This window comes from Dendropsophus ebraccatus, chromosome 15 (genome assembly GCF_027789765.1).
Source record: "Dendropsophus ebraccatus isolate aDenEbr1 chromosome 15, aDenEbr1.pat, whole genome shotgun sequence".
NCBI lineage: Eukaryota > Metazoa > Chordata > Amphibia > Anura > Hylidae > Dendropsophus > Dendropsophus ebraccatus.
In genome coordinates, this window is record NC_091468.1 from 1,215,621 (window position 1) to 1,224,191 (window position 8,571).

An 8,571-nucleotide genomic window follows, 5' to 3' on the forward strand; every position below is an offset into this window, starting at 1 on the left:
AGGGAACACCCCCCACACACTGCTACCGACAGAGGGAACACCCCCCACACAAACTGCTACTGACAGAGGGAAGATCCCACACACACACACACTGCTACCGACAGAGGGAACACCCCCCCCCCCACACACACACACACTGCTACCGACAGAGGGAACCCCCCACACACACACTGCTACCGACAGAGGGAACACCCCCCCACACACACACACACACACTGCTACCGACAGAGGGAACACCCCCCCCCCCCCCCACACACACACACACACACTGCTACCGACAGAGGGAACACCCCCACACACACACACTGCTAACGACAGAGGGAACACCCCCCCCACACTGCTACCGACAGAGGGAACACACCCCAACACACTGCTACCGACAGAGGGAACACCCCACACACACACACACACACACACACTGCTACCGACAGAGGGTACACCCCCCCCACACACACACACTGCTACAGACGGCACTGGAACCCCACCACCACTACCGACAGAGGGAACACCCCCACACACACACACTGCTACCAACAGAGGGAACACCCCCACACACACACTGCTACCGACAGAGGAAACACCCCCCCACACACACACACACTGCTACTAACAGAGGGAACACCCCCACACACACACACTGCTACCGACAGAGGGAACACCCCCCCCCCACACACACACACTGCTACCGACAGAGGGAGCACCCCCCCACACACTGCTACCGACAGAGGGAACACCCCCCACACACTGCTACCGACAGAGATACCCCCCCCACACACATACATACACTGCTACCGACGGCACCGGAACACCACCACCACTATCGACAACGGGAACCCCCCCCACACACACACACACACACTGCTACCGACAGAGGGAACACCCCCCCCCCAGGTGAAGTCCTGCCACTAGGGTTTTCTTTCTCTTCATATTTCTCTTCTCACCTGTGCCTTGAGCGTGGGAAACCCACATACCCACATACCCACATCTACATACTCACTCACACTAACATTCCTTCCTCCTGTCTTGTTGTCCTGGTCCTCTATGTTCATTCGGCCACATCTACCTCAGCTTGTGGTTCGCCGACGTCGGCTCATTTCTAGTAGGGAGATATGCAGTGTCCCAGAACAGCCCTTCTCATGCTCGCACTTGTATTATAACCAGTTCTGTTCTGGAAAGCTATGATCCACTGCAAACTGCGTGTATTGTGTTACCCTTCTCAGTATTCAGGTCTGCTATTTCATTCATTTATTGTATATCCATTCAGGTATCAGTGTCTAATGGTATTATGTCGCCTCCCAGTGTTCAAGTATGGTACTTCTCATGTATATTTCTCTGTATATGCCTAATGGTGTGATGATGCAATGGCTGGATGTCACGTGACTGTGCCCTGCTTCCATGGTAACACCAATGGTCATCGAGCTTTGGCTGGGGTTACCATGTTACTTCCTGTTCTACCTCAGTCTATTCCCTACCACATAGGGGATAGGTTGTGTGTTTGTCCTCTCCCTACTAAGAGAGAGGCCTGCGTGTGCTCTGCTGCTCCAGTCCACTGGCTGTGTTCCTGTCTCAAGATTCTCATCTGGGTGTCGATTCTTCAGTCGTTCCTCTCATCATCATCTTCTCAAATCATCAACAGCAAGTATTTCATTCAAGTCTCATTCCACCCAGCATCTCGACTTCAGTTTCACTACTACTCCCATCATTCAGCACGCTACTCTCACAGCCTATTGCAGCATCACCCATTACTCTGCTTTATTCAGGATTGCCTTATTCCCGGTTGCATCCGGAGAGACTGTTGCTACTAGTTACCACCGTTACAATAAATATACAACCACCGTTGTTTCTGAACCTTGGCATTGGTGTGATAATTGGTGCCCTGACTAAGGACAATGAAGAATCGCACGCCCAGTATTCCCGCATGGTCAGGAGCCCGGTTGCACACTGCTACCGACAGAGGGAACACCCCCCACACAAACTGCTACTGACAGAGGGAAGATCCCCCACACACACACTGCTACCGACAAAGGGAAGATCCCACACACACACGCTGCTACCGACAGAGGGAAGATCCCACAAACACGCTGCTACCGACAGATGGAAGATCCCACACACAAACACTGCTACCGACAGAGGGAACACCCCCCCCACACACTGCTACCAACAGAGGGAACACCCCCCACACACACTGCTACCGACAGAGGGAACCCCCCCCCCCACACACACACACACACACACTGCTACCGACAGAGGGAACACCCCCCCCCCCACACACACACACACACACACTGCTACCGACAGAGGGAACACCCCCCCACACACACTGCTACCGACAGAGGGAACACCCCCCCCCACACACACACACACACTGCTACCGACAGAGGGAACACCCCCCACACACTGCTACTGACAGAGGGAACACCCCACACACACTGCTACCGATGACACCGGAACCCCACCACCACTACCGACAGAGGGAACCCCCCCCCACACACACACACACACACACACACACACTGCTACCGACAGAGGGAACACCCCACACACACAAACACACACACACTGCTACCGACAGAGGGAACACCCCCCCCACACACACACACACTACTACCAACAGAGGGAACCCCCCACAGACACACACACACTGGTACCGACAGAGGGAACACCCCCCGCAAACACACACACACTGCTACCGACAGAGGGAACCCCCCACTGCTACCGACAGAGGGACCCCCACACACACACACACTGCTACCGACAGAGGGAACACCCCCCCACACACACACATTGCTACCGACGGAGGGAACACCCCCCCCACACACACTGCTACCGACGGAGGGAACACCCCCCCCCACACACACACACACTGCTACCGACAGAGGGAACCCCCCACACACACTGCTACCGACAGAGGGAACACCCCCACACACACACACTGCTACCGACAGAGGGAATACCCCCCACACACACACACTGCTACCGACAGAGGGAACACCCCCCCACACACACACACTGCTACCGACAGAGGAAACATCCCCCCACACACACTGCTACAGACGGCACAGGAACCCAACCACCACTACCGACAGAGGGAACACCCCCCCACCCACACTGCTACCAAAGAGGGAACACCCCCCACACAAACACACTGCTACCGACAGAGGGAACACCCTACACAAACACACACACACTGCTACCGACAGAGGGAACACCCCCCCCCCCCCACACACACACACACACTGCTACCGACAGAGGGAACACCCCCCCCCACACACACACACACTGCTACCGACAGAGAGAACAACCCCCCCCCACACACACACACACTGCTACCGACAGAGGGAACACCCCCACACACACACACTGCTACCGACAGAGGGAACACCCCCCACACACACACACACACTGCTACCGACAGAGGGAACACCCCACACAAACACACACACACTGCTACCGACAGAGGGAACACCCCCCCCCCACACACACACACACACTGCTACCGACAGAGAGAACAACCCCCCCCCCCCACACACACACTGCTACCGATGGCACCGGAACACCCCCTCCCCACCCACACACACACACTGCTACCGATGGCACCGGAACACCCCCACCACCACTACCACCGACAGCACCGGAACACCCCACCACTAGGGGTGGGCTGGGCCGGGGGTCAGGGGGGCATTTGCCTCCTGGGCTGGTCTGCCCCCAGTACATTATAGGGCCGCACCGTTGCCTCTGACAGCTTGTTTACAGACTCAGGGTCCTGCTGTGGCCGCTTACCGCACCAGCCCTCTCCTGTTTTCATCACCTGAAGAGGGCTGCTGGTGGCCGATGAAGCCCCGCCCCCATGACAGCAAGCCCCACCCCCATGACGGCAAGTTTAGGCTGCAGGCGGTGTTCTTCCTCCGGCCACTAGAGGTCGCTCTCCTCCCCAGCTGTCACTCCTGCCTCATAGCTATGGAGCCTGAATACAGCAAGGTACCTATACAAGAGCAGGCCTACACAGTAGGACATAAGGCAGGGGTAGGGATCCTTGGCTCTCCAGCTCTTGCAAAACTACAACTCCCATCATGTCTGGACAGCCATTAGCTGTTCATACATAATGGGAGTTGTAGTTTTGCAACAGCTTAAGAGCCAAGGTTCCCTACCACTGACATAGAGGATACATATATACAGGAGGAGACCCACACAGGAGACATATATACAGCAGTACATACAGGATATATATATATATATATATATATATATATCTACAGGAGTAAATAGAGGATACATATAAGTATGTGTGTTAGTTTTTTTTGTTTTGTTATTATTTTTACTAATGGGGGCGCACATGAGGCATTTTTATCGTATGGCCGGGGGGGGGGGGGGGTGTATTTTATTATATGGCCGGTCACTTACCTCTCTGGTTCCAGTGCCGTGTCCCGGATCACGCCGCCCCGTTCGCCTGTCCCGCTGCCACCTTCTGGTCTGAGCTGCGGCTTGAGACGTCACGTCTGAAGCCGCAGCACAGACTAGGAAGCGGTGGCTGGACGGGACAACGGGCGGCACAATCCGGGACCCCACGCTGGAACCAGAGAGGTAAGTGACCGGCCATATAATAAAATACACCCCCCCCCCCCCCGGCCATACAATAAAAATAACCCTGGCCTGGAGTACCCCTTTAAGGAGGGATAAACCATGGGTGGGGGATTGCCTGGGGGGGCAGGGGGGGATTTGAGAGCAAGAATGGTAAAAGCTATGGTGTAAAAAGAGAAACCCCAGTTTCCCAGCATCTTGTAGTCAGTATGATGGAGGTCATCCACCTTCTCGAGGATCCTGTAATCTGTATGCTAGAGGTCACCCAGCTTTCCCAGCATCTTGTAGTCAGTATGATGGAGGTCATCCATCTTTCTCTCCATCTGATACTCAGTATAATGTGGTCACCCAGCTTTCCCAGCATATTGTAGTCAGTATAATGAAAATCACCCAACTTTCCCAGCATCTTATACTCAGTTTTATAGAGGTCACCCAGCTTTTCCAGCATCCTGTACTCAGTATGATGGAGGTCACCCAGTTTTCATTCAGCTCTCCCAGCATCTTGTAGTCAGTATGATGGAGGTCACCCAGCTTTTTCAGCATCTTGTAGTGAATATGATGGAGGTCACCCACCTTCTCGAGGATCCTGTAATCTGTATGCTAGAGGTCACCCAGCTTTCCCAGCATCTTGTAGTCAGTATGATGGAGGTCACCCAGCTTTTCCAGCATCCTATACTCAGTATGATGGAGGTCACCAAGCTTTTCCAGCATTTTGTAGTCAGTATGATTTAGGTCACCCAGCTTTCCCAGCATCTTGTACACAGTATTATGGAGGTCACCCAGCATCTTGTAGTCTGTATGATGGAGGTCACCCAGCTTTTCCAGCATCCTATACTCAGTATGATGGAGGTCACCCAGCTTTTCCAGCATCCTATACTCAGTATGATGGAGGTCACCCAGCTTTCCAGCATCTTGTAGTCAGTGTGATGGGGGTCACCCAGCTTTCCCAGCATCTTGTACTCAGTATGATGGAGGTCACCCAGCTTTCCCAGCATCTTGTAGTCTGTATGATGGAGGTCACCCAGCTTTTCCAGCATCCTATACTCAGTATGATGGAGGTCACCCAGCTTTTCCAGCATCCTATACTCAGTATGATGGAGGTCACCCAGCTTTCCAGCATCTTGTAGTCAGTATGATGGGGGTCACCCAGCTTTCCCAGCATCTTGTACTCAGTATGATGGAGGTCACCCAGCTTTCCCAGCATCTTGTAGTCAGTATGATGGAGGTCACCCAGTTTTCCCACCATCTTATACTCAGTATGATGGGGGTCACCCAGCTTTCCCAGCATCTTGTACTCAGTATGATGGAGGTCACCCAGCTTTCCCAGCATCTTGTAGTCAGTATGATGGAGGTCACCCAGTTTTCCCACCATCTTATACTCAGTATGATGGGGGTCACCCAGCTTTCCCAGCATCTTGTACTCAGTATGATGTAGGTCACCCAGCTTTCCCAGCATCTTGTAGTCAGTATGATGGAGGTCACCCAGTTTTCCCACCATCTTATACTCAGTATGATGGAGGTCACCCAGCTTTCCCAGTATCTTGTAGTCAGTATGATGGAGGTCCCCCAGCTTTTCCAGCATCCTATACTCAGTATGATGGAGGTCACCAAGCTTTTCCAGCATTTTGTAGTCCGTATGATTTAGGTCACCCAGCTTTCCCAGCATCTTGTACACAGTATTATGGAGGTCACCCAGCATCTTGTAGTCTGTATGATGGAGGTCACCCAGCTTTTCCAGCATCCTATACTCAGTATGATGGAGGTCACCCAGCTTTTCCAGCATCCTATACTCAGTATGATGGAGGTCACCCAGCTTTCCAGCATCTTGTAGTCAGTATGATGGGGGTCACCCAGCTTTCCCAGCATCTTGTACTCAGTATGATGGAGGTCACCCAGCTTTCCCAGCATCTTGTAGTCAGTATGATGGAGGTCACCCAGTTTTCCCACCATCTTATACTCAGTATGATGGGGGTCACCCAGCTTTCCCAGCATCTTGTACTCAGTATGATGTAGGTCACCCAGCTTTCCGAGCATCTTGTAGTCAGTATGATGGAGGTCACTCAGTTTTCCCACCATCTTATACTCAGTATCATGGGGGTCACCCAGCTTTCACACTATCGTTTATTTAGTATGATGCGGTCACCCAGCTTTCCCACCATCTTATACTAAGTATGATGGAGGTCACCCAGCTTTCTCAGCATCTTGTACTAAGTGTGATGTGGTCTGCTAGCTTTCCCACCATCTTATACTCAGTATGATATGGTCACCCAGCTTTGCCAGCATCTTATACTCAGTGGCCGGTATTCTCTGGGAGCTGGACAGTAAATCTATACTGTGCAGCTAAAAACCATACCAGCACAATCTTGCTAATTGGGAGCACTCCAGCCCTTACCCATCATTACCCTCCCCACATCAGTGCAGGGTCAGTAGATGGCCGCCCGGACCTGTACTTCTGCTAGCTGCGATGTTCCGACAGTTTGGATAATGTCTCCAGCCCTTCCTGTCATTTGTGACCAGAGAATTCCTACTGCTCTGTGTGAAGGGGACAGAAGTCACAATGTAAGTCTATGGGACTATGGTTCTGTGTCATTGAGCTGTCCGATATATTTATACAGGAAAGTGAGAATTCACTATTCACAAATGACTGGAAGGGCTGAAGATGTTACTGTTGGAACATCGCCGCTGAAAGAAGTATAGGAGCGGGTGGCCATCTACCTTCCCCGCACTGATGCAGGGAAGAGTGGTCCTTGAAGGATGGGCCGCTAGCTGGCTACTCATGGGCCAGTGCTACCGACAGAGGGAACACCCCACACACACTGCTACCAACAGAGGGAACACCCCACACACACACACACACACACTGCTACCGACAGAGGGAACACCCCCCCACACACACACACTGCTACCGACAGAGGGAACACCCCACACACACACACTGCTACCGACAGAGGGAACACCCCACACACACTGCTACCGACAGAGGGAACACCCCACACACACACACACTGCTACCGACAGAGGGAACACCCCCCCCCCGACACACACACTGCTACCGACAGAGGGAACACCCCACACACACACACACTGCTACCGATGGCACCGGAACATCCCCCCCCATACACACACACTGCTACCAACAGAGGGAACACCCCCACACACACACACACACAAACACTGCTACCAACAGAGGGAACACCCCCCCACACACACACACACTGCTACCGACAGAGGGAACACCCCCCCGACACACACACTGCTACCGACAGAGGGAACACCCCACACACACACACACTGCTACCGATGGCACCGGAACATCCCCCCCCCATACACACACACTGCTACCAACAGAGGGAACACCCCCCCACACACACACACACAAACACTGCTACCAACAGAGGGAACACCCCACACACACACACACACACACTGCTACCAACGGCATCGGAACATCCCCCCACACACACACTGCTACCGACAGAGGGAAGACCCACCCTCACACACACACACACACACTGCTACCGACAGAGGGAATACCCACCCTCACACACTGCTGCCGACAGAGGGAACACCCCCCCACACACACACACACTGCTACCGACAGAGGGAACACCCCCCCACTACTACCGACAGAGGGAACACCGCCCCCACTACTACCGACAGAGGGATCACCGCCCCTACTACTACCGACAGAGGGATCACCGCCCCTACTACTACCGACAGAGGGAACACCGCCCCTACTACTACCGACAGAGGGATCACCGCCCCTACTACTACCGACAGAGGGAACACCGCCCCCACTACTACCGACAGAGGGATCACCGCCCCCACTACTACCGACAGAGGGATCACCGCCCCCACTACTACCGACAGAGGGATCACCGCCCCCACTACTACCGACAGAGGGATCACCGCCCCCACTACTACCGACAGAGGGATCACCGCCCCCACTACTACCGACAGAGGGATCACCGCCCCCACTACTACCGACAGAGG